The sequence below is a fragment of the Lutra lutra genome, chromosome 14 (assembly GCF_902655055.1).
Source record: "Lutra lutra chromosome 14, mLutLut1.2, whole genome shotgun sequence".
Lineage (NCBI taxonomy): Eukaryota > Metazoa > Chordata > Mammalia > Carnivora > Mustelidae > Lutra > Lutra lutra.
In genome coordinates, this window is record NC_062291.1 from 23,080,579 (window position 1) to 23,107,784 (window position 27,206).

Sequence of the window (27,206 nt, forward strand, 5' to 3'; positions counted from 1 at the left end):
GAAGTTCTCACAACCCCCTCCTTGGGTTCAATTAATTTGCTAGAGTGGCTCACAGAACTCAGGAAAACAGTTTACTTCCTGGTTATCAGTTTATTATAAAAAGATATGATAAAAGATGCAGATGGACATCCAGATGAAGGAGAGGCATGTGTAGGACAAGGTGTGTGGGAAGGAGCATGGCATTTCCATGCCCTCTCTGGCCAGCCACTCTTCTAGGACCTCTATGTGCTCTTCACACCCCATGCTTTTGGGATTTTTATGGAAGCTTCCCCAGGTGAGGAATGATTGATCATTAACTCCATTTTCAGCCCTTCTCCCCTATCTGGAGAAAGTGGGGTGGGACACAAAATTCTAAGCTTCTTATCATGGTTTGGTCTTTTTGGTGACTAACTACCCATTCAAGAGCCCATCAAGAGTCACCTCATTAGAACAAAAAACATTCATCTAGAAAATTCCAAGGGGTTTAGGAGCCCTGTGTTAGGTATGGGGTCAAAGACCAAACGTTAGAACAAAAGATACTCCTAGTGCTCTTTTTTTTTTTTTTTAAGATTTTATTTATTTATTTGAGAGAGAGTGAGAGAGCATGAGTAGAGGGAAGGAGCAGAAGGGGAAGCAGGCTCTGTGCTGAGCTGGGAGTCAGATCCAGGACTCGATCCCAGGACCGTGGAATCATGACTTGAGCCAAAGGCAGACGCTTAACCAACTAAGCTACCCAGGTATCCCATCTTTCTGGATTATTTGCACACCAGGCACACACTGTAGGGAACAAGGAGCACTGTCTTTTCTTCTACATTCACTCAACCCACCCATCTGAACACTTTGCCAGAGGTTGGCAGAGTCCTTTGCGTAGAGGTCTCATTCTAATATTCTAGTTGGGGAGTGTGTCAAAAATTTCGTTTGATTTTGGTTTTTTAGTCAAACCTATATAATAATCTTTTGCTCCCAGACCAGTCAGTTCACATGGCAAATAGTTTACTTTGCCTCCCCACACTTACCCATGATTTCCAGGTACTGAGCAGAACAGGCTTTCTCCTTCCTCCTCTTTTCTATGGGGACTGCATTTATGCCACTCAACCTCTTTGCTCAACTTGAATGGCAGAAAGGTAAATTTTTTTTTAAAGATTTTATTTATGTGACAGAGAGAGAGATCACAAGTAGGCAGAAAGGCAGGCAGAGAGAGATGGGGAAGCAGGATCCCCGATGAGCAGAGAGCCCGATGTGGGGCTCAATCCCAGGACCCTGAGATCATGACCTGAGCTGAAGGCAAAGGCTTAACCCACTGAGCCACCCATGCACCCCAGAAAGGTAATCTTTACACTCATGGCTCTTGGTATGACAGTGATAAGTCAATCGGGAGCTAGAGTTAACTGTGACTAGAAATACATTTATTTAATAATCTCAAATACTCTACCATTAGAGTGTTATCATCATCATATCATCATCATATAGGAAGTGCTAATTTCTCCTTCAGTGCCCTTCCACTCAAGGCTTTACATTGCCCACCAGATTTTGGAATTTGTAGTGGTTTTGCCTGTTAGACGGTCGGAAGGCAGTCCACCTGCTGTCTGCTTCGAATGCAGAAATGAGCATCGTACCATATGGGATCCTTAACGCCCACCCACACGGCCCAAGACACAAGCAGCAGATCCTTTGGCAACTGTAAGCCAGACACCGCTGGGGTGGCTGCTGTGCTTGGGAATGACAGATTTAAAAAATCTTCTTAATTACATTTTTATCCCACAGCTATAAATTAATTTTTGGTCTTTTTGTTGTCTGTAAACCAACCCGGGTTGCATACATAGCCTACAAATGACCAAGGTATGTTTATATTAGTGTCAGCTGCATCTTCAGCACTCTCCACCAGCAATGCTTGTCTCACGCGGATTGAATCAAAAGCCTGTCTAGAGGTGAGGTCGGGGGCTGTCCCAGGACCTCTCCCACTAAGTGTCAAAGCCCCAAATATCACACTTTGGCATTTGTTTCTTTGAGTGAAGACATGGTTTTTGTATCTTTCTATCAGTGGATTTACCAGACCATCTAAGAACCCGAGGGTTCTGGATAAATCTTACTTTTAACAAGCCCTCTAGGTAATTAATGGGATTAAATTGAATTGTAGTTCTTTCTTGGTGACTGCATATTATTTAAAAACAAAAACTAAACCTGTTACTCATTTGCTTCCTCTTTAAGGTTCAATCATCCCAAGTGAGTCCAATTAAGGAGGCCTCATGGGTATCTCTTTAAGCTGTGGCCAGAAAGAGCCAACGAGAATCTATGGCATCTTTGAGCTCTTTTCTGTGACTTCATTTTATCTGAAGTTTTGCCAGAATAAAAAATTAAGACCTGTTCCTTGGGGGCAGAGTTACAGAACTACAACGTGACTCTTGGTTTTCATGCGAGACAAGGCCACCTTGCTCATCCATGTATTCAAGCACCACAGGTGGGAGTGTGTGGGAGTCAAAGCCGGAAGTTGCCCCTCCTCCTCACCCTCCCAGCCCTGGGGAGATGTGTGCAGTTTGTGTGATCCCCATTGCTGGGCTTCCTGAACCTTCCTTCTCCCAGAGACTTGCCGAAAGCAGCCTCCAGGTGCAAGTTCCCAGAAGAGATTTATCAACTTTCTTTTGAGTTGGTGAGTACTGCCCTGAGAAGTAGAGTTAGATTACCTCCTCTACCCCCAAGTTTTTTCTCTCTGTGTGTTTAAAGTTAGCTACTCTTTCTCTCAACTGCTCTTTGTTCAGTGGTTTGTTTTTTGTTTTTTGTTTTTGTTTTTTGGTTAATGTGCTAGGAGAGATTAAAACGGTGAGTGGAAAAAAATGTCAAGCTGCACTTTCAATAAGTATCATTTGGGGCAGCTAGGAGGGCTTATTGCTTGCAGTTTCTTTAAAGTAGGGTTTTCTAGGGCCATGTGGGTGGCTCAGTTGGTGAAGCACCTACTTTCAGCTCAAGTCATGATCAAGTCCCGCATAAGGCTTCCTGCTCAGCCGGGAGTTGGCGTCTCCCTCTACCCTTCCTCTCTGCTTGTGAACTCTCTCTCACTCTCTCTCTCAAATAAATAAATAAAATCTGACAAGAAAAAACACAAAGTAGGGTTTTCTAGTCTCATAATACTGAGCTAAGTCTTGGGGTCATCAGAAAAGGGGAGTGTTTACGCATGACGGTGTACTATGTGTGCACGCTGGGTGGGGGCGTTGCAGGGCTGTAGACTGGTGCAGGCCAGAGGAAGAAGCAAGGGCTGCACAGATCTTGGAAATGATAGGCTCTGTAAAGTGCAAAGCGCCATCTCGTTTAGGATCTTCCCACCTCCTCAGCTTTGTCATCTTGCATTTCATTTCTTTATGCGATCTTTGAAAACTCACCATAATTTTTGTTATATAAATTATATTTATTAGTTTAATTATTTACTATTTATTTGTCTGCCTTCTCTTGTTCACCTCTGAAAATGTATGTTCCCAGAGGGCAAGGACATTTATGCATCACTGAACTTCTAATGCCTAATAAGTACTCAGTAAAAATTTGTTGAATGAATGAAGGGTTGAATGTACTAAGTATTTCACATATATTACCTTCAATACTCTTGTAGAATAATTATAGAATAATTTTTGATTAAAATTGTCTTTTTCTAATTTTTTTTTTGTTGTTATATATACTTAACAACAAAATCCTATGGGTGAATTGTAGAAATCCAAGAGTTTAGAGTCTGGCATTTGGAATATAATCATCACAGAACCTGCTGTGTGCTTTAATGAAAACTACATACTCTGATAAACAAGCAAGGAGTTGAAAATAGTCTATCAAGTTTGCATGCAAGCTATTTTAGGGCTGCTCAGCTTTGCAGTCTGACCACAACTGTTTAAATGTGTCAGTCATTTCAGTCTTCATTGTCCTAAGTCTAACCCAGAGCTGCGGCTCATTCTTGGCAGAATTCCAGAGTTAAAAGATTGTTCCAGAGTCCTCTTCAAGGGCCACATAGCCCACCTCAGCCTGTTACTGCTTCCTAAGGAAGCACCCTTTAGATTCACAGTTTGGATACTTAAGGACAGATTCACACCTTGGAGCAGGGAAGGTAGATGCATCAAGTATCAGAAAAATCTGGGATATTTTTGAACGGTATTCGTTCATAAATATTGACCTTTCTTCATTGTGACTCTGTAAAACCTCTCAAATGAAATCTCTAGGTTTTGCCTCCTCTGACTCTTACCTTCTGTTCCTTACAGCTTTGTCTTTCACCAGGTATACCTGTTTTTTGGTGGAGTATAAAATGACAGATTTGCATCTTTGTTTTAATGCCTTGAATACCAGCCTTTACTGGTAGGATAGCATGTCCATGCAAGATTACATTCTTCTCTGTAAGTTACAGTGTCTAAAACAGGGGAAAGAACTATAAATAGTATATATTAATAGTGCTAACTTTCAAAAGATTTAGAAACAGAAAAATTACTTGGAAGCTTTCATTTTCTCTCCTTTCTTAAGTCTTACTTATTCCTTCTGAAATTCAGATTTTAACTTATATGATATCCACTAAAGTAACATGTAATACCTATTATATAAGAAAAAGAGAAATAAGATGATAGTACCAAAGACAGGATCTCCTGCATGTTAAGTGAAATGTCCATACACATGCACCCACACTTGGCTGGTAGAGTGACTTGGAATAATTCTTTTGAGAATGGATTTTATATAATACACAGCAAGAGCTGTTCATAGATTTTTGACCCAATAATCCCACTTTCCATGGGAAAAATGAAAATGTCTAGCAACTCGATAAGATGAATTATGAATATCATGTAAATTATATATCTGTTGGAAAGAATAGAATTAAAATTATATTTCTGTTTACAGTTCCATTGTATTACTTATATAGCTATTAAATTACATTTATGAAGACCAGGCATGGAGAAAAGCTTTTATTTTTTAATATAAGTGACAAAGCAGACAATTAAATCACTGGGATTCCACATATGGAAAAAATAGAGATACATCCAATGCAGCTCTTTATTCCTCACTAGGGCTGTGGCTGGAGTGGCTTTGGTGCTAGTCTCTCTGAGCCATCCAGCTCCATCCTTGTTGCCACGGGGACACCTGATGTCACCACTGCCATGACTGAGCAGAGGACACTTTGTGGTACCCTCAAGGGCCACAATGGCTGGTTGACGCGGATTCTCGCCCCTCCCCAGTTCCTGGACATGACACCATCTGCCTCTCGAGAGAAGACCATCATCATGTAGAAGCTGACCAGGGAGGAGACTAACTAGGGCATCCACAGCGGGCTTCCCAGGGTCATCTCCTTGGATGGCCAGTTTGCCCTCTCAGACTCTTGTGGTGGAACCCTTCGACTTTGGGATCTACAATGGGTACCACCACACACAGATTTGTAGGCCATACCAAGGATGTGCTTAGTGGGTCCTTAACCTCTGATAACCCCGCAAATTGTCTCTGGCTCCGTAGACAAAACCATCGAGCGGTAGAATACTCTGGGTGTATGCAAATGTACCATCCAGGATGAGAGCCATTCAGAGTGGGTGACTTGTGTCTGCTTCTCATCCAGTAGCAGCGACCCTATCACTGCCTGCTATGGCTGGGACAAGTAGGTCAATATATGGAACGAGGCAAATTACAAGCTGAAGACTAATCTCTTCAGCTGCACAGGGTACCTGGACATTGTGACTGTGTCTCCAGATGGATCCTTCTGCTTCTGGAGGCACAGGGGACCAAACCATGCTGTGGGACCTCAGGAAAGGCAAGCATCTTTATATTCCAGATGGTGGGGATATCATCAGTGTCCTGGGCTTCAGTCCTAACAGACATGGGCTGTATGTGGCCACGGGCCCCAGCATCAAGATCTGGGACTCAGAAGGCAAGATCACTGCAGATGAACTGAAGCAGGAAGTTATCAGTACCAGCAGCAAGGCAGAAACACCCCAATGTACCTCTCTGGCCTGGTCTGCTGATGGCTAGACTCTATTTGCCGGCTATAGGGACCTCATAGAGCCAGTGAACATCTGTATGTGCTAAAAATCTATGGCAGAGCTTTAGGGGGAAAAAAAAAAAGGTTTTCTGACTTTTAAAATAATTAAAAAAAAAGAAATACATTAGGTGCAAACTGGAAGGAAATACTTATTTTAGAAAGGTAGAATTAGGGGCGCCTGGGTGGCTCAGTTGGTTAAGCATCTGCCTTCAGCTCGGGTCATGATCCCTGGGTCTTGGGATCAAGTCTCTCATTGGGCTCCTTGTTCAGTGGACAGTTTGCATCTCCCTCTCCCTCTCCCTCTGTCCCCATTCCCTCTCCCCTGCTTGTGCCTGTGCTCGTGCTCAGGTATACTATCTCAAATGAATAAATAAAAAATATTTTAAAAAAAGAAAGGTAGAATTCAATGTGGTTTCTCTCTCTCTCTCTTTTCCTTTTTTTTTAAAAGTCCCCCCCCCCTTGTAATAAAATGTAAAAAAAAATCTAAAAAGATCCTAGAAGGTCATATAATTTCTGGGAAATGACTACACAAACTACATTGAAATAAAGTTGGCAAAAACCTTAGCTCAAACCTGAAGTGAAATAAACAAATGCCCATTGGTTACCCATAGTATTCCACTGTTCAACTTAACTCTACCAATGCAAGTATTTGCAACCCAGCTCTGGGGACCTTCATGGTGTATGTCCACTGTTTTCAAAAACTGCTGAGAAATCTCTGGAATCCTATGTAGTACTGTTCAAGGTGTATCCAACAACACAGGAAGAAAATAAGGGTCCAGATCACATAATTAGGAAGGGATCCTGCACCTAGAAGTATAGCATTCCCCCTTCAGAGGCCAGCTCCAGGGAGAGAAGCTGACCTGGGGAACTGGCTGGTCTTATTCCTGGAGCTGCCTTTGGAAGACAAGGACCTGAGGAGAGAGGTCACTACTCTGGGAAACCAGGCAGATGCCTGCTGAGTAGTCAGGGAGAGACAAACCAGGAAGTGAACCAGTGGGTCCAAGAATGAAGCTCTTCTAGGGTTTTTGTTTAGAAGGGACAAAAAACACAGTTCAGAGTATCTTAAGTACATCAAGACTGTATTGGGTTGTGTAACTAGGAAGTCCATAATTTCTAGGAGTTCAAATGACTTCAGGATTTTGCCCGCCTTCTCTTTCTCTGTGTCTGTTTCCTTATACAATTTTTAGATCAGCTTCTCTTTGTCTGTTGGCTTCTCTTTCTTTGGTTAGCCTTCCTCCAGGGGGGTAGACTTTGCTGGGACTGTCTCAAGTCTATGTCATCCATCTTAGAGATCCCTAAGTAAGAACTCCAGGGGACTCTTTTCCTGTTGCATTAAACGTAAAAATGGTGATTGGGTTTCCTACACATGGTGGCTGTGAATTAGACTTACAAGGGAATGTCCCTTGCTCCAGACACTGCCTGTGGTGCTGACTACCTATTGTGGTTGGTAGGAAATCAGGGCAATCTTTCTATCTGATTAAAAATGTTGACATTAAAAAATAAACCCACTGACATTAAGAATCTCTCATATCATTAGTGAAAAATTAGCCTGAAAGTAATAGAAGATTACAAAAACTCCCATTGGGAGTAGTCTTTTTTTTTTTTTTAAAGATTTTTATTTATTTGACAGACAGATCACAAGTAGGCAGAGAGGCAGGCAGAGAGAGAGAGGAGGAGGAGTCAGGGTCCCTGCTGACCAGAGAGCCGGAAGTCCCAGGACCCTGGGATCATGACCTGAGCCGAAGGCAGAGGCTTTACCCACTGATCCACCCAGGAGCCCAGGGAGTAGTAGTTTTTAAAAAAAAAACCCTGCTTACTAACCATGGCTCTCTATAATACAGAATTTCAGGCAATAAAACAGAGTTAAGTGAATAAACTTGAGATACGGTTGGGAAAAAAAGCTATTCTTGTCTCAATTTTTCCCTTTTATTTTGAATCCCCTGATTGTATAAAATCTTCATTTCCATCGGCTTCCTGCACCTAGTGGTGTCTATGACAATAGCAGCTCCCTGGGTTGGGGCCGGGGCAGGGCAGTAATGTGTGTCTGGGTCATTTGTAAGTTGAGAGTTTATAAGGTGGAAGCTCTCTGTCCTGCGTTAGTCATTCGGATCTCAGCTTTTAAGCAGGTCAGTCGTCTCTTCTCTAATGAGGAAGTACTTGTTCTCTTAACATTCTGGCAACATTCTCTTTGCTTATTTTTTCCCGGTCCGAGTTATCCCAATGAATAAGTCCATCTTTTGACCCTCAGGTGCTGTATGCAGCAGAAGGAAACGTTGTGCGTGGAAAGGAGGGACAAACAGGTGGGAGTGACAAGAGCAGGACGGAGCCAGACGCAAGCAGCCAAGGTCTGTTAAGAACGTGGGTAGTTCTGAAGTGTTTCAGTAATGTAGAGTACACGCACGACGATGAGCATTACCACCCCTCAGTCAGGTTCTGTAGGAAAGGACAATGAACAACGGTCCTCTATTCTAAAAGTTCTTCCCAGCAGGCTGTTAGAGGGGCCTTGACAACCTCATTAGTTAGTATTCCTTGGGGTTAAGACATGGAGGATTTCTTTTTGAAAAGGTCATGTCTTACTCATTTTGTACCAGCTCCAGTGCCCTATAAATATTGAGTAAATGACATGGCCAACATTATCAGCCAAGAATAGTTCATAGTATTTTTAGCCGATTAATTCTAGTCATTCATTTAATCATTCATTCAGCACACATTCTTTACTGATGAAGATTATAAAAATAACTTATTTTGCATGGGCCATAAGTTAGGCAATGAGCTAAGTGTTTTATGTCCATTATCTCAATGGACATAGTTGCTATTAGTATTTACCTATTTTATAGGTAAAGAAGCCTGAGCTTGAAGAGGTTAAATTAATTTCTCCATGCAAATGGCTGATAAATGGCAGAGGCAGTACTTGTTTCTAAGACACACTGATGCTTAAAGTCTGAACTTTAAACCCCAGAGTACTAGAAGATAATCCTTCATGGGCATCTTGCATTTTTTTCATGTATTAGAGAAACTGGGATGTTTGTTCTGTAAAGTTTTCCAGAGTCTGGGTTTTTCTTTTCTTTTCTTTTCTTTTCTTTTCTTTTCTTTTCTTTCTTTCTTTCTTTCTTTCTTTCTTTCTTTCTTTCTTTTTTTTTTTTTTTTTTTATTCTGGGACCCTTTTTTTTTTAAATTTTAAATTTTTTTATAAACATATAATGTATTATTAGCCCCAGGAGAACAGGTCTGTGAATCTCCAGGTTTACACACTTCACAGCACTCACCATAGCACATACCCTCCTCAATGTCCATAACCTCACCACCCTCTCCCTACCCCCCTCCCCCCGGCTCCCCCAGTTTGTTTTGTGACGTTAAGAGTCTCTTGTGGTTTGTCCCCCTCCTGATCCTATCTTGTTTCATTTATTCTTTTCCAACCCCCCAACCCCCCACCATTTCATCTTCATTTCCTCATATCAGGGAGATAATATGATAGTTGTCTTTCTCCAATTGACTTACTTCGCTAAGCATAATACCCTCTAGTTCCATCCACGTCATCACAAATGGCAAGATTTCATTTCTTTTGATGGCTGCATAGTATTCCATTGTGTATATATACCTCATCTTCTTTATCCATTCATCTGTGGATGGACATCTAGATTCTTTCCATAGTTTGGCTATTGTAGACATTGCTGCTATAAACATTCGGGTGCACGTGCCCCTTCGGATCACTACATTTGTATCTTTAGGGTAAATACCCAGCAGTGCAATTGCTGGGTCATAAGGTAGCTCTATTTTCAACTTTTTGAGGAAACTCCATGCTGTTTTCCAGAGTGGTTGCACCAGCTTGCATTCCCACCAACAGTGTAGGAGGGTCCCCCTTTCTCTGCATCTTCACCAGCATCTGTCATTTCCTGACTTGTTAATTTTAGCCATTTTGACTGGTGTGAGGTGGTATCTCATTGTGGTTTTGATTTGTATTTCCCTGATGCCGAGTGATGTGGAATAATTTTTCATGTGTCTGTTGGCCATCTGGTTGTCTTCTTTGCAGAAATGTCTGTTCATGTCCTCTGCCCATTTCTTGATTGGATTATTTGTTCTTTGGGTGTTGAGTTTGCTAAGCTCTTTATAGATTTTGGATACTAGCCCTTTACCTGATATGTCGTTTGCAAATATCTTCTCGAGTCTGGGTTTTTCTGATTGCATCCTTAAAGTATCATTTAACATTTTCACCTTTCCTCTGTATTTTCCATCAAGTGGTAGTCAGATATAGAAGCTTGATCAAGTTTCAGGTCAATTTTTTGGGACAAACCTGCTAGATAAGTGGTATTATGTTCCTTCATGTGCCAGGAGACCTGTAATGTGATGTCCCTCTTTTCTACAATGTTAACAGCCATTCATATTGAGTATCTGGCTCAACTAGTTTTTTGAGGTTGCAGAATAGCGATTTCCTATTGTCAATTTTATACGTATGTAGTGTTGTGTACGTGAGAAACTCTTTTTACGGGCATCTGGGTGGCTCAGTGGGTTAAAGCCTCTGACTTTGGCTCAGGTCATGATCTCAGGGTCCTGGGATCGAGCCCCGCATCGGGCTCTCTGCTCGTCAGGGAGCCTGCTTCCTCCTCTCTCTGCCTGCCTCTCTGCCTGCTTATGATCTCTCTGTCAAATAAATAAATAAAATCTTTTAAAAAAATAAAAAGTCTTTTTACTTATTAGCTAGAATACTTCTATAAAAAGAAACTTTCCCTTATCCATTATTTGGTTACTTAGCAGTATACTTTGTTAGGGATGGCAGGAAGAACACTTGACTCTTTCCCGTTACTCGTATATTTTCAAAATAATGAGCTAATTCCCAAGCATCTTCCCTGGTTATCAATTAATTGTTTTTATTATAATTATGAACTCAAGGATTTAAATATATTTGATGGTTTTTAATGTATTGCAGTTCTTCCTGTTGATGATAAAATCAGCTCATTTTTTATGCATCCAGCTCCTGAGTCATTTGGCTTTAACAATCAAAGTTAAAGAAATTGATAACTTCTTGACTATCGTGTATGACAAGATGTCCCAGCTCATCTTTTAAAATTTCCTGTCCAAACTTAGAACTGTCATTTCTCTAAAGAATCTTGGTTCTCCTACATGGAAAATGGTATCTGGAGACTCCCCAGCTTTTATATTGGCAACTAATTAAAGAAAGAATCATGTCTCTGGCCTGCATTCAGCCTGTGGCTAGTCTGCTGTTGACCCCTGGCCAGATTTTAGTAATAGTAGTGAGAATTAAGAGAAAGAGATGGATTATAAAGATATTTTTTTCCAAGTTTTTTTTTATTGTGATAAAATACACATGACAAAATTTACCATCCTAACCATTTTAATTGTACAGTTCAGTGGCATTAAATATGTTCATAATGTGAAACCATCACCACCATCCGTCTCTATGACTCTTTCATCTTATAAAACTGAAACTCTATACTCATTAAACAATAACCTTGCTTTTCCCTGACGACCACCGTTCTGCATTCTTTCTCTATGATTTTTACTAATCTAGGTATCTTGTGTGAGTGGAATCAATCAGTGTTTGTCTTTTTGTGATTGTCTTACTTTACTTAGCATGGTGTTCTCAAGGTTTATCCATGTTGTAGATGTATCAGAATATTCTTCATTTAAGGCTGAATAATATTCCATTGTATGAATTATATCACATTTTGCTTATCTATTTGTCCTTCAGTGGACACTTGGCTCGCTTCCATATTTTAGCTATTGTGAGTAACACTGTTATGAATATGAGTATACCAGTATATTTTGAGACCTGCTTTCAATTCTTTTTGGTATATATCTCCAAGTAGAATTGCTGGGTCTTGTGGTCATTTTATTATTAATTTTTTGAGGCACTTCCATTCTGGTTTCCACAGCATCTCTACTCCTTTTTATTCTCATCAAAAATGTACAATGGTTTCAATTTCTCCACATGCTCACCAACACTTGTTATTTTCTATTTTTTTGCTGTTGTTGTTTGTTTTCTTGATAGTAGCCCAAACAGTAACTGGTGTGAGATGGTATCTCATTGGAGACTTTTCTTTTAATTTTAATTTTAATTCTAGTACACTTAACGTAGTGTTATATTAGTGATTCAACAATTCTATACATTACTCAGTGCTCATCCCAACACCTGCACTCTTTAATCCCATCACCTACTTGACCCATCCTCCCACCTGCCTCCTCTCTGGTAAACGTACTTTTGTTCTCTACAGTTAAGAGTCTGGGTTGGTTTTTGTTGTTGTTGTAGTAGTTTTTTGTTTGTTTTTGTTTAAGGAGAATTTTTTAAAAATATATTTTGTTTGTTTTATTTAGAGAAAGAGAGAGAGAGTAGGGAGAGGGATGGAAAGAGAGGGAGAGAGAATCTCAAGCAGACTCTGCACTCAGCATGGAGCCCCACGTGGGGCTCAATTTCACAAACCTGAGATCATGAACTGAGCTGAAATCAAGAGTCAGATGCTTAATTGACTGAGCCATCCAGGCTCCCCAGAGTCTGTTTTTTTGGTTTGTTGTTTTCCTTTGTCCATTCGTTTCTTAAATTCCACATATGCGTGAGATCATATGGCATTTGTCTTTCTCTGACTGACTTATTTCATTTAGCATTAGACTCTCTAGAGCCATCCTTGTTTTTGCAAATGACAAAATTTCATTCTCTTTGTGGCTGTGTAATATTCTGTCACATACACACACACACACACACACGCACACACATGCACACACACTTTCTTTCTTTCTTTTTTTTTTTAGTAAATCTACCCCCAACATGTGGGTTGAACTCATGACTGTGAAATCAAGAGTTGCATGCCATACCAACTGAGCCAGCCAGGTGCCCCATATCACATCTTCTTTATTCATTTATGTACCAATGGACACTTGGGCTCCTTCCATAATATGGCTATTATCAATGATGCTGCAATAAACATAGGGGTGCGTATATCTTTTTGAATTAGTGTTTTCATATTCTTTGGGTAAGTACCCATTAGTGGAATTACTTGATCATATGGTAGTTCAATTTTCAATTTTTTGAGGAACCTCCATACTGTTTTCCATAGTGGCTGTACCAGTTTGCATTTCCACCAACAGTGTAAGAGGGTTCCTTTCTTTCCACATCCTTTTCAATGCTTGTTATTTCTTGGGTTTTTTATTTTAACCATTCTGACAAGTGGGAGGTGATATCTCATTGTGGTTTGTTTTGCATCTCCCTGGTGATGAGTGATGTTGAGCATCTTTTCCTGTGTCTGTTGACCATCTGTATGTCTTTCTTGGGGAAATGTCTGTCTAAGTCTTCTGCTCATTTTTAATAGAATTATTATTTGGGGGGGTATTGAGTTAGAAGTTCCTTATATGTTTTGATATTAACCTTTTATCAAATATGTTCTTTGCAAATATCTTCTTCTATTACAAAGTTGCGTTTTGGTTTTGTTGATTTTTTTCCTTTGCTGTACAGAAGCTTTCTATTTTGATGTAGTCCCAGTAGTTCATTTTTGCTTTTGTTTCCCTTGCCTCAGGGGACCTATCTAGAAAAATTTGCTACTGCTGATGTCAGAGAAATTACTGCCTGTGTTCTCTTCTAGGATTTTAATGGTTTTAGATCTCACAGTTTGGCCTTTAACCCATTTTGAATTTATTTTTATGTATGGTGTAAGAAAGTGGTCCAGTTTCCTTCTTTTGCATGTTGCTGTTCTGTTTTCCCAATACCATTTGTTGAAGAGACTGGTTTTTTCCCTCATGGAATATTCTTTCCTGCTTTGTCAGAGATGAATTGACCATATAATTGTGGGTTTATTTCTGGACTGTCTATTCAGTTCTATTGATCTGTGTCTGTATCAAAACAGTACCATACTGTTTTAATCACTACAGCTTTGTAATATAACTTGAAGTCCGTAATTGTGATGTCTTCAGCTTTGCTTTTCTTTTTCAAGATTGTTTTTGTGATTTGGGGTCTTTTGTGTTTCCATACAAATGTTAGAATTGTTTGTTCTAGTTCTGTGAAAAATGCTGTTGGTATTTTGTTAGGAATTGCTCTAAATGTGTAGACTGCAGGGGGCAGGGAGGGAGGGAATAAGGATGCTGGGCCTGCTGCCTCCCCCAACACCAGAACATTCAGGGACCAGAGCTAGAGGGAGCCAGGGAATGGCAGGACTTTAGGGGGCTGTCGCTGAGTCTTCTGTGGTGGTCACTAATTCCGTGGCAACACACTCTAGGAGTAGTCTGAGGTGTGCACAGGATCCTCCATCAACATTTCTTCCCTGTGCCCTCTTCTCAGGAGCATGTTCTCCAGTGTCCTGGCTGCCAGGGCTGTGGGCATCCAGGCGGTGGCCTTGCAGCTCCTCTGGGATGTGGCTGGGCTCACCAACACACCAGTTACAGTCTTCACTGCTGCCCCCACTGATCCTGGCACAAGGGCTACTTGCTCTGAAATTATTCTGAGGCAAGAAGTTTTAAAAGATGGTTCCCACAGAGACCTTTTAATAAAAGTGAAATTTGGAGAAGATACTGAGCACTTAAACAGACCTGCTGACTTGTTTAAACAGTACATCCTGACAGGACATTTCATGAATCCATATGAGTTGGCTTCATTTTGAGAGAGAAACGTAACAGAGCAGTGATGGGTTCAGAAAACTTTAACATACAAGCTCCCAATTATTTGTCCAAGGAATCTAAAGTTCCCGTTTGTGCCAGACAAAATTCACAGTGTGTTGTTTCTAAGCTTTTTTTTTTTTTTTTTGCCTGTGCGCTACTGCTATCATCTGTCACGGAATAAAGATGAGGAAACCTTTACTGTGGTCAAGAACCCTGATTTCAGGGCACCTGGGTGGCTCAGTGGGTTAAGCCGCTGCCTTCAGCTCAGGTCATGATCTCGGGGTCCTGCGATCGAGCCCCGCGTCGGGCTCTCTGCTCATCGGGGAGCCTGCTTCCCCCTCTCTCTCTGCCTGTTTTGTAGTTATTTCTGAAGCTATTCTCTGATCCTTTTTTGTTTTCTCTCGTTCACAGTTTGCTGGTTTTCTTTAGTGCCATAATTAGACTTTTTTTCTCTTTATTCTTTGCATATTTATTAGTGTTTTTAAAAAAATTTGTAGTTACCGTTCAAAAACATCTCCTTCATATAGCAGTGTATATTAGGCTGAGGGTCATTTAAGTTGGAACCGTTCTTTGCTCCTTTCATCCCCACATTTTAGGCATCTGGCTTCATATTTTATACCCTTTTATTTTGTGAATCCTTGACTGATTTTTTTACAAAAATATTAATTTTTACTGCTTTTGTGTTTACTGCTTTCGTACTGTCATTTTTGGTCTTTCCTTTCCACTCTAAGTGTTCCCCTTTAATATTCTTGCAGGCTGGTTTAGTGGTCATGAACTCCTTTCGCTTCTATTTATCTGGGACACTCTCTCTCCTTCTATTGTGAAGGATGGTCTTGCTGCGTAGAATATTCTTGACTACAGATTTTTGCCATTCAGCACTCTGAATATATTATGCCCATCATTTTTGGCTCAGAAAGTTTCTTTTCATTTATTTATTTGTTTGTTTTTATTTTTATTTTTGGTCAGAAAGGTTTTTTTTAAAAGATTTTATTTTTTTCAGGGCGCCTGGGTGGCTCAGTGGGTTAAGCCGCTGCCTTTGGCTCAGGTCATGATCTCAGGGTCCTGGGATCGAGGCCCGCATCGGGCTCTCTGCTCAGCAGGGAGCCTGCTTCCCTCTCTCTCTCTCTCTGCCTGCCTCTCCATCTACTTGTGATCTCTCTCTGTCAAATAAATAAATAAAATCTTAAAAAAAAAAAAGATTTTATTTTTTTCAGAGAGAGAGAGAGGGAAAAAAAGAGAGCATGAGCATGAGGAGGGTGGGGAGAGACATAGGAAGAGGCAGAAGACCCCCCCCCCCCCCGCCCCGGTTTAGCAGGAAGCCAGATGCATGGCTCGATCCCAGGACCCCTGAGATCATGACCTTGCTCAAAAGTTTCTGTTGAAAATTACACTGATAGCCTTATGTGGGGGATATATATATGTGTGTATATGTGCATATATATGTATATATACATATATATATGTACACACATATATATACTGTCTTCTCTTGTTTTTTTTTTTTTTTTTTAAGATTTTATTTATTTATTTGTCAGAGTGAGCACAGGCAGACAGAGTGGCAGGCAGAGGCAGATGGAGAAGCAGGCTCCCGCCGAGCAAGGAGCCAGATGTGGGACTCGATCCCAGGACGCTGGGATCATGACCCGAGCCGAAGGCAGCTGCTTAACCAACTGAGCCACCCAGGCGTCCCTCTCTTGTTGTTTTGATTCAGGATCATTTCTGTTTCCATACAAATTTTAGGATTGTTTGTTCCAGCACTTTGAAAAATGCCAGTGGAATTTTGATCGGGATGGAATTGAAAGTATAGATTGCTCTGGGCAGTATAGACATTTTAACAATGTTTATTGTTTTATAATGGGTATTTTTTAAAATAAAAGGTAATGGTTTTATAAAGAAGAGGTCCTATAATGCCCTGTTCTTCAGGGCCTGGTGCTTTTAGGAGAGGCTCTAATGTGTGCTCTATTGTTGTGCCCTATCTACTTTATCCTTCAGGCCAGTTGTCTGCAGGGGCTTTTTTTGCTTGTGGGCAATGTTTGGTGGCACATTTCAATTAGAGGTGCTCTGGTCTGTTTGCAAAATGAGGCCCATTACTGCTGCCACCAGAACTGAGACCTCACAAAACTCTCTGGTCAAGAGATGGTCATTGGCAGGTGTTTGAGCAGGTCTTCTGGGGGAGGGGCCAGAATCCCTGGAATAAAGGCAAGTGTGACTGAGAAGAGTGGTTCCATTGGAGCATGGGCGGGGGGAGCGGGGCTTGGTGTAAGCAAGATAGGTAGCCAGTTCCAGCAGGTGGCTCTGTGTTTATGCTGAGGAGAGGAGAAGGGAAATGATTCTGGCCAGTTTCCTTCCTTCCCAGAGAGGTCTCTTTATGAACTCTGCCTCCCTGGGACAAGCTCCACAATGAGCAACTAACCTCCCCACTCTGTCACAGGCGCTCTTCAGATCACTGTTTCTGTGCTATGTGTACACAGGTTGTTTGCCCTGTTTTCTCCAAGAGCATCACCATTGTCCTCCAAGCTCTCTCAGAGCCAAACACACTGACCTTTAGCACTCCAGGCCTTAAGCCCTGCTGGTTGTAAGAACTCAAGAAATTTAGGTCCTTTTGCTTTCCATTGCCATGTGGAATCATTTTCTCCATGTACTCTTCTCTGTGTTAATTTGTCTTTCGCCCTTCTCTGTGACCATAATTCCCTCCCCACTGCAGCAGCCAAGATCCTTTTCTCTCCCAAACTGTGTCTCTGCAACTTCCTACCTTCTTTGATGTGGCCTCTTATCTTGTGGAGTTTGTTTTGCCAGACTTCTGGTTGACTGCTGGGATATTTAAGATAATTTGTTAGTTATCTAGCTGTCTTCATGGGATGAGGTGAGCCTAGGTTCCTCCTACCCTGCTGCCATCTTCCAACCTCTTCTCTGTCCCTTTTGAAGTACAGTTTTGCTGGATATAGGATATTAGCCCATTGCTCTCTGGCCTCCCAAGTTTATGATGAGAAATCTATAATCCTATGGAAGATTCCTTGTATATGAGGAGTTGCTCCTATTGTTGCTTTCAAGATACTCTCTTTGTCTTTTTAAAGTTTAATTATAATGCATATCAGTGTGAAATCTCTGATATCATCTTATTTGGAGTTCATTAAACATCTTGGATGCTTATAGTCATGACTTTCATCAAATTTGAGAAGTTTTCAGCTGCTATTTTTTCAAATATTCTCTCTGCCTCCTTCTCTCTTCCCTTCTGGCACTCTCACAATGCAGATAGTGTTCAAAAGGTCTCTTAAGCTCTGTTTGCTTTTTTTCAAACATTTTTCTTTCTGTTTCTCAGACTCCATTATTTTCATTACTCTGTCTTCAAGTTCACTGATGTTTTTCTTCTGCCTGCTAAAATCTGCCTTTGAATCCTTCTAATGATTTTTCATTTCAGTTATCTTACTTTCAGCTCCAGAATATCTTTTTCACTTCTTTTTAGTTTTTCTCTTTGTTGCTATTTGAATTTTGTTCATCATTTACTTGACTTTTTCCATGTCTTCCTTTAGTTGTTTGAGCATCTTTATGATAGTGGTTTTATAAATCTTTCTCTGGTAGATCAGCCATCAGGTCTTTTTCAGAGAATGTTTCTGTTGACTTTCATTTCTCCTTTGAATGGGCGATACTTCCTGTTGTTTTGTTCATTTTTTTAAAATTATGCCTTGTGATTCTTTTGTTGTTGTTGAAAGCTGGACACTTGAATCTAAAAATGCGGTAACTTGAGAAACCAGATTCTCTACCTCAGGGCTTGCTGTGTTTGTTCTCTTGATTGTGATAGGCTGTCTCTGTGCCAAAGATCAGCCTGAGGTGTAAGCTTAAAGTATTTTCAGGTCTTTTCTGAGCCTGTGACCTTTGCTGGATGTGCACACTTACTAATTTTCCCCATATATGCAGTTGTTTTTTGAATGTCTTCATCTTTAATGTCTGCCTCCCAAAAGAGGGGGGAAAATGCAGCAGGTGGATGTGTTCCAGTCCTTTTTAAATTCCCTGGCAGTTATGTCAGTTAGAAGGGGAGGTGCAACAACAGTGGTTGTTTGCTTCTTTGCTCCTCTGTGATCAGAAGTAGCAATCAGTGATTGGAGCATAGATCCCTGATATTTGGAGAATAAGATTGTTGCTGTTTTTTTTTTTTTTTTAAGATTTTATTTATTTACTTTAGAGAGAGAGAGAGAGAGCATACAAGTGGGGAGAGGGCGAGAGGGAAATGGAGAGAATCCCAAGCAGGCTCTGTGCTGACTGTAGAGCCTGATGCAGGGCTTAATCTAAAGACCCTGAGATCATGATCTGAGCTGAAACCAAGAATCGGATGTCTAACTGGTGGAGCTATACAGGTGCCCCAAGAACAGGGTTTCTTAGGCCCACCTTGAGTCCTGCAAGCTGTATGCAAGCTGCTCTAGGAGCATGTGCACTGCTGTCTGCCATGGGGGTGGGGAGATGTATACTCTGCTAACAGCTAAAATTGACCAAAATTAACCACAATGTACAGATTAGGTTTTCCTCTGGAATTTCATGCCTTCCATAGACTCCAGCCTTCTAAAATTGTTAGACAAATTCTGCCAGTGCAATTGTTGTCTAGGTGGGAAGGCAGATTCCTGTTGCTTCCTACTCTGCTGTCTTCCTAGAATCTTCAGATTAAGATATTTTGCACTTAGAAATGTGGGAAGGAGGGGCACCTGGATGGCTCAGTGGGTTAAGCCTCTGCCTTTGGCTCAGGTCATGATCCCAGTGTCCTGGGATCGAGCCCTGCATCGGGCTCTCTGCTCAACAGGGAGCCTGCTTCTCTGTCTCTCTTTGCCTGCCTCTCTGCCTCCTTGTGATCTCTGTCTGTCAAATAAATACATAAAATCTTTAAAAAAGAAAAAAGAAATGTATGAAGGAAAGAACATCTGATGTTTTAAGTGAGAAAATTGTAACTTTTTTAAAGCTATCATAACTGGAAACCTTATGATGACTACTTAATACATTACATACATTATTTAATGTAATCCTTGCAATAGCACTGAAAGAGAGGTATTATTCCTTTTTCTAAATGAAGAAATCAGGCACAGAGTAGGTGTGTGTGTGTGTGTGTGTGTGTGTGTGTGTGTGTGTGACTTCTGAGGAGGTCTTCTTGTGCTTTCCTTTCTCTTCTTGCCCATACTACTTAGGATATTGGTTTGACCACTTTACAGAGTCAAAATAATAGGGACTCAGTCAGAATTAAAGTTTATTTCTCTCTCACAGTGATGTGATGGTAGGCAGATGGTCCTGGGTTTACAGGAAAGTTTGTTCCTTGAGGACATCCAGGGACCTGGGTTCCTTCTCTTTTGTTGTTCCCCATTCTCTGGGTTTTACCCTCATCCACATATTTGAAACTGGCTTACCAGTCCCTATGGAAGGGGAAAAAGGGAGTGGAGTTCTGATGACTCACTTTTAAAAAAATTTTTTTAAAGATTTTATTTGTTCATTTGACACACACACAGAGAGAGAGAGAGAGAGAGAGTAGAAGCACGGGGAGCAGCAGAGGGAGAAGAAGGGAGCCCGATGTAGGGCTCCATCCCAGGCCGCTGGGATCGTGACCTGAGATGAAGTCAGAAGCTTAATAGACCAAGCCACCCAGCCATCCCTGATGACCCACTTTTAAGAAGTTGCATACATTACTCCTGCTTATGTCGTGCTATGTCATTCCTAGCTAGCAGGGGAATTATATTACAAAAATATAGAAAGAGTGAATGGGTTTTGGGGAGACATTTAGCAATATCTTCTATTCTTTCAGTTCACACCTCTCTCTTCTCAAAAACATGCCCTTACATTCTCTCTACTTAAGGGAGAAAAGAGAGTCTTTGTTGTACAAAAAGAGAGAGCCACATCAGACTTTGCAAGGAGGCAATGTTAACAGTCGTGGGGTGGGTCTGAAGGTGCACATCCTTGGAACAATATGTAAGTCCTAGGAACACACCTGGAGGCAGGAGAGGGAGGTAAGCTGGAGGGGTGCTGACAGCAAGATTTGGCCGCTTCACAGGGAACTGTCAAGAACAAGTCCTTTGTCTAAGCCCTGGTTTATCTAACTCAAAGACTAAAACCATTGTGCCAAAAACATTTTGTCTTCTTTCTAAGATTATAAACACTTCTAGTCAGTGCAAATGTCCTTATTATGCAGGGATGAGTACATTTTTTACAAATGACATTGCACTTCGGAAAGCAAGTTCTACTCCGATGTTTGCCAAGGTAAATAGTTCATTTATTAGAAATAAAGGTCCAATATATCTCATCCTTTGCTGAATTTAAGTGAAGTAAGCTGAAATTCCTTTGTTCTTGACAGGGCATTGATATGTATTTTTGTCTCCTTTTTTGTGCTATGGATAGTTCGAGTGTGTGCAATCTTCAAACTTGTTTACTCTTGCCAGTGGAGTTTGAAGCAGTTAAGCACATTACTCCTCTATTAATCTTTCACATATGGGGAGAACAAGAAATCTAGTGAACATTTTCATTTCTTGAAGCTTTATTTCTAGAGCCCTTATTTTCCATCTGGAAGAAAGCTCTTTGATGTCCTCTACGTCAAAAAGAACCAAAGTATGAAGTTTTGTCCAGGATTTAGGTGCTGCTATAGCTCTTATAAGCTGGAGAACAGACATCAGGAAAGAGTACTGACTTGTCTGGGGTTGATTCTGACTTGGCTGCGTTTATTAATTATGTGAATCTGGGTTAGCCACTTGACCTCTTTGAGGCTCGTCGTCCTTGTTGGAAAAGTAGGCAAAATCATCGCCTCCCTTCGGGTCGTTATTAGAGAACTGTGTTGCCTTCGTTAAAAGCTGAAGCTTTTCATGTCTCAATGTCCTCATCCATAAAATGGGGGTAATCATAGTACCTACCATGGAAGGTTTTTGAGAAGTACTTGGAATTGTGCCTGGGCTACAGTAAGCTCCATAGAAATGTTAGCTGGTGTTGCTTTTCTGTGACTAGGGAATAGCCACCCATGAACACTGGACCTGGTTGGGACATTGACAAGACAGCAAAGGAGGCCAGTCTCCAGCCTGGATGTTCATCGCAGGCTGGAATTCTTACAGGCTCCTGTATTTGCAGGGAACAGTATGGAAGCTGCTCAGAGGCCAGAGCTACAATAATCTTTCAAGATAGCTGCTGCTGATGCATCTGAGAGAGCACAGTGCCACAGAATTTTGCTGAAAAGGGAAAAACAAATCTTATAATGAAAATATATTCTTCAGGGCAAAATGCCACAAATGCGTAGATAGGAGTAATCCCAGAAATAGATTCTAGTGAAAGTCATCCAGTGATGTTTTCTTTCTTTTTAAACATTCTTTAATTATTTTGTTTATTATTATTGTTTGGAGTTTTATTCCTTATAGCCCTTTTTAATGTCAGCCCTGTCTTCCTCTTCTTGTGTGTGATTTACTCAGCTCTGCACATAAGCAGGAAATAGCAGATAACATGTTTCACAGCAGATTCTTATCACCTCTATCTCGGGAGATTTCATTCAATAGGCTGCCTAGATATGCACAATTCTCCTACACTCCCCCCTTCCCCACTCAGTATTCCCTACTTTTCAAATTCAATATCTTCAGAGACGTTTAGTTCAGGAAATAGGGGCAGCATCTGATTTTGGAAGACATGCATTTTCAGCTCTCAAAACTGTGTTGTCATTTTTCTTTCAGCTTTCTTTACGTTCTTTCCTTGATCCTGGAAGAAGGCGGAGATTTACAATCACATTTTATTGGTACTTTTCTCCATCACATGGATGATAAATTATTGAGAAGCCATTTGGTCTATAAAAATGAAATACAAGGCCCATCCCCTTCCAGCATGCGGCCTGGACTGGCTCCAGCAGCTGTGAGCGGCTAGGGCCCTGCGGTCGGAAAAACAAAGCAAATCCCTTACACATTTTAGGCTTGGTCTAAAGAGAGGGACAATGACCTGGTGGACTGTTGGTTCTCTGGATGCTACTGAAGGTCACAGAGTCAGCTCTTTTATGACTCCCGAAGAGTCCTTTGTTCTGAGTTTGGAGTTCAGAGATTTTGTGCCTATATTTTCGCTAGTTCTTATTTTAGGCTCCAGTCAGTGACAGTCTCAGCTTCCAATAATAGCCAAGGTGTTTTTTATTTTTTGTTTTTTTAATATGTATATTTTTAAAGATTTTTTATTCATTTATTTGACAGAGATCGCAAGTAGGCAGAGTGGCAGACAGCGGGGCGGGGAAGCAGGCTCCCCACTGAGCAGAGAGCCTGATGCGGGGCTTAATCCCAGGACCCTGAGATCATGACCTGAGCAGAAGGCAGAGGCTTAACCCACTGAGCCACCCAGGCGCCCCCCAGTAATGGCCAAGGTTTTAAATTTTTCTCAGACTTTACTACAGTTGGTCTTAACAACCTTGTTTGGGTCACATGCTTCTCTGAGAATCATGTGAATAGCTTCTCCGAATCTCCTCTCACCAACGCACTCACGCACAAACACACGGAGGACTTCCCAGTGTTCACACATTCCCTGAGCCTCCAACTCCTCCACTCTGTACAGGTCCACGAACCTCACTTACTCAATTCTGTTTTCTCTATGGTTTTTAAGAGCATTTGTTTGATGATAATATAATTTATTTCTCTCTCTTTCAAAAATAGAAGGCCTATTATTTCAGCATGACCTTGTCCTTTATGTGATGGTCAACTCAACTGAGTTTTTGTTTGTTTGTTTGTTTGTTTGTTTTTTTAAATAAGATCGAACATGGGGCGCCTGGGTGGCTCAGTGGGTTGAGCCGCTGCCTTCGGCTCAGGTCATGATCCCGGGTCCTGGGTTTGAGCCCCACATCGGGCTTTCTGCTCAGCAGGGAGCCTGCTTCCTCCTCTCTCTCTGCCTGCCTCTCTGCCTGCTTGTGATTTCTCTCTGTCAAATAAATAAATAAAATCTTAAAAAAATAAATAAATAAGATCGAACTTTAATTTTGTTTTAGGATACCTGTCTTTCTGGAATCTTAGTACTTTAAAACTCAGATTTAGAATCAGACAGAGGTCAATCTATATGAATTTCTGTAAACTAAAATCTAGGGAATTCCAGGATTAGTCTAGTTTTTCTCCAGCTTAAATTTGAATATACTGTTAACAAATCCACTTGTTGTGTAATATAATGCCAATTATTCTGTCCACCTAATTATCTTCTAGCACAACATTAAAAGTTTTATAAGAACCATAACAATTCAGATATTTTTGATGGAAATTTTTTTTTAGATTTTTCAATGAAATTTTTCATTTTAATAACACTACAATGAACATAAGACCTTTTAGATATTTTTTGAAAAGTTCTATTCCTATGTATCAGTATAAGGAATTTTACAGTAATGCAAATACAGAAATATAGAAATATACTGGTTTGATGGAAATTTTTTTTTTTAAGATTTTATTTATTTATTTGACAGAGAGATCACAAGTAGGCAGAGAGGCAGGCAGAGAGGGAAGCAGACTCCCCACTAAGCAGAGAGCCCGATGCGGGGCTCAATCCCAGGACCCTGAGATCATGACCTGAGCTGAAGGCAAAGGCTTAACCCACTGAGCCACCCAGGCGGCACGATGGAAATTTTTGTTGCTAACTTGTTTGAACTTGAGATTTGAAGTGTCCCTTATTCACCTGTTATCTTCTACATGCATCTGGTGACATTGACAGATCATCAGTATGGTTTCTAGAAGGGGCTTTGTCACTGGCAGTCACTTGTGGCTGTTTAAATCTTGCTTCTCAGGCTCCTGGGTGGCTCAGTGGGTTAAAGCCTCTGCCTTCAGCTCGGGTCATGATCCCAGGGTCCTGGGATCGAGTTCCACATTGGGCCCTCTGCTCAGCAGTGAGCCTGCTTCCTCCTCTCTCTCTCTCTCTGCCTGCCTCTCTGCCTACTTGTGATCTCTGTCTCTTAAATAAAATCTTAAAAAAAAAAAAACTTGCTTCTCGTTACCAGGCAGGAGATAATTAGCCTCATATGTGTTCCACATAGGTGTTTCCCTCTTTGACTCCATGTTTTATGCCTGAATCTCATCCACCTGGCTGCCTTCGAACACCAGACCCCATCGTGAAGATTGGTATCTGCTCTTTGTTACTGCTCTGTTGATCTGTTCCAGGTCATCACTTCCCGCTCTGTCCTTGCCGAGAAGAGTGCTACCGGCTTATTGACAGAGCCAATGAGGCCTAATCCTTGAGTGCATGATCATTATAAATCTAACAATCAGCCCACTCTTGACACAATCAGGGTCTCCAAATCAGCCCCTGGAGCAACTGTGCTTTGGGTGATACCAATCCGATAAAATTCCAGTTTTCTGCGAACTAAGGAGGTCTGCCCTTTTGTGTTTGAACTGATCTAGTGAGTAAGTCCGTGGCCTGAGATCCTGGGCTTCGGGTCTAAGTAGATGTGAGTTTAAATCTCAGCTGTAACACCAAATAATTCTGTATGGGGCTCATAATACCTCTTTTGCTGGGTTAGTCTAAGATTTGAGATAGTATCTGTAAAGCACATCTTAGGTGCTTAATACATGGTAGTTTCTCACTCTGTGATCTCCTGGTCATAATCCCTACCTCTGTAATGCTGAAGGGAATCAAAAGCTTTTTCTGTTTGATTTGTACAACTGGGAACTGGCAATGTATTTGATGTTGTACTGGGAGAGCCCATCATGGAAAGTATGAGAGAAGACAAAGGCCTCTGTCCATTGTGAATGCAGTTCTTATTTTGGAACAGTGACTCTTTGGAAACACACAGTACAGGCTTTTAAGGGCTAGATCATCCAAGGTGAATGTTTCTGCTACTCAGAAAAATGCAGGTGAGGTCAGGAGATCATTCACTGAGAGCGGAAGTTCTCACTGGTACAAGAAAAATTTAAAAAGCTCCGATCAAATTACACCCACAAGTACAAATAAACTGCCGTTGGAGGATACAGTTCAGGAGAAAATGATTTCTGAATATTTTGCAGTTTCACAGGATAAAGAAGACAAATGGGTTTTTAGTCTTTCTGTGTGGGGGGAAAAAACAGCACACTTACCGGAATGGTGCTCTAATGGAAGTTTAAGGGCAGTTACTGGGTCTTTGATACCCTCTCTGCTTTGGGAAGGTAGAGATAATCTCTCTGTACTTCCCACAAGGAACTGTAGGTGAACAATGTCCTGTATCTTGGCCTCACCAAACACCCTATTCCTATCATGGAGTGTGGACTCAGTCTCAGGCCTGCAGAGATTTTGGGCAATTCATTCTGAATTTTCACTGTGTCCCATATCTGGAAGAGAAAGGGCCAGCACGGAATCCTGAGGGTTTAAATAAGGCCCCAAACTCTGATGTCACCCCACATTTAAACTACCTGATTTTTGTTCATCATAAATGGACTCAATAGCATGATTGCCAAAAATCTAGACGCCTTCTTGAGGAGCAGCTGTTTTAGTCAGTGTTTGATCAACTTAATCCCCTTGGGAAGGAGAACGCACAGGGAGTCAGACTGGGGTGGACTGTTCAGTCAACTTTGGTTGTGACCTCGGCCCCACACTCCGCTCAGAGGACCCAGACAAGGTGGTTCACACAGACAACTCAGCAGCTCATTTCTGAAGATCTGAAAGGCTAAAGGTTCTTGCCGTGTGAGCTGTTGCACAGAGTTTCTTTCTCCTCACCCCCTCTGGACCTCCCACAGGTGCGGGGGCCTTTTGGACAGTAGGGTCCAGGGATGTGAACGTACGTTAGCTGGTTAGTGAGTGTCTGCTGGGATCCTTACAGGTGGACGTGCAGGTGGAAAAGGGCATAACCCCAGGGGGTGCTGTCCACATAACTGTGTGGGTTTGGTGCCCCTGGGGGTGAGCACTACACTTCTGGACAAAGAAGGACCAATATCTGCTTTAAATGCGGAGTGGCAGGCATCTGGGAATCTCTTTCTCACAGTAACTGCATTTTAGAAGTTGGCTTACTTTGGCAGAAAAGGGTGGTCTGGTCCTTAATTTCTACAGAATAGCAGCAGTCCGGTCTGCTCTAAAAATTCTCGGAATTGTACCCTATCTCTGTGTCTCACAGCTGGTTCCGGGAGACCTGGATCCATCAGCCACAGGATGGCCTGGGCTCAGGGCCAACCTGCTGAGAGGCTGCAAGCTTCCTCACATGTTCTTCTGACTCACCACCCTCGGGGAGCTGGAGGGTAAGGCCCCTAACCTCCTGGTTGTCTGAGTGGGTGGGAGGCAAACCTGGAGATCCGTGTTCAGAGCTGGCTCTGGGCAAGGCTGCGGGAACTGGTTTACTTCTAATACCTCTCCAACCTGCTGTTTCAGGCCAGGCTTTTAGGATAGAGGAGACGGAAAACCATTTTGAATGGCTGCAGTTTAAATAAAGAAGCTCTTTTGGCCCATTTTATTGAAAAATGTCTGAGTGTGGCTTCAGGTGCACGAATGACCCCATTACCACCTCGTCTCTTCCCTTCTTCTCTTCTCCTCTGCCCTCCTCCCCATCTCTCAGTGCTGCTTTCCTTGCTCTGAGGCTGGTCTTCTGCAGCAGGTGGCCCACAGGCTTAGTGATGCCAGAGAGGAAGAACCAAAAGCTCTAAAGAACAAAACAAAACAAAACAAAAACAAAAACAAAGTTTTTGCCCCTCCCCAACAACAAAAACCAGAAAACCAGCTCCCACTAAACCAAACCAAA

At 41.6% G+C, this 27,206-nt stretch overlaps 1 long non-coding RNA gene and 1 pseudogene across 2 annotated transcripts in view; both read left to right on the forward strand.

Annotated features, from left to right (window-relative positions):
• The first annotated feature begins 2,407 nt into the window (after positions 1–2,407).
• The window catches only part of LOC125085289 (uncharacterized), a 63,381-nt gene continuing 38,582 nt past the window's right edge, over positions 2,408–27,206 (forward strand). The window contains exons 1-2 of one of the 2 annotated variants that reach the window (XR_007122842.1): positions 2,408–2,626; positions 8,211–8,307. This is a non-coding gene — a long non-coding RNA (uncharacterized LOC125085289). Of the gene's footprint in view, positions 2,627–7,999; positions 8,089–8,210; positions 8,308–27,206 lie in introns of those variants that run through there. The other variant, XR_007122843.1, reaches the window with a different exon arrangement.
• Positions 5,061–6,026, forward strand: LOC125085287 (receptor of activated protein C kinase 1-like; annotated as a pseudogene).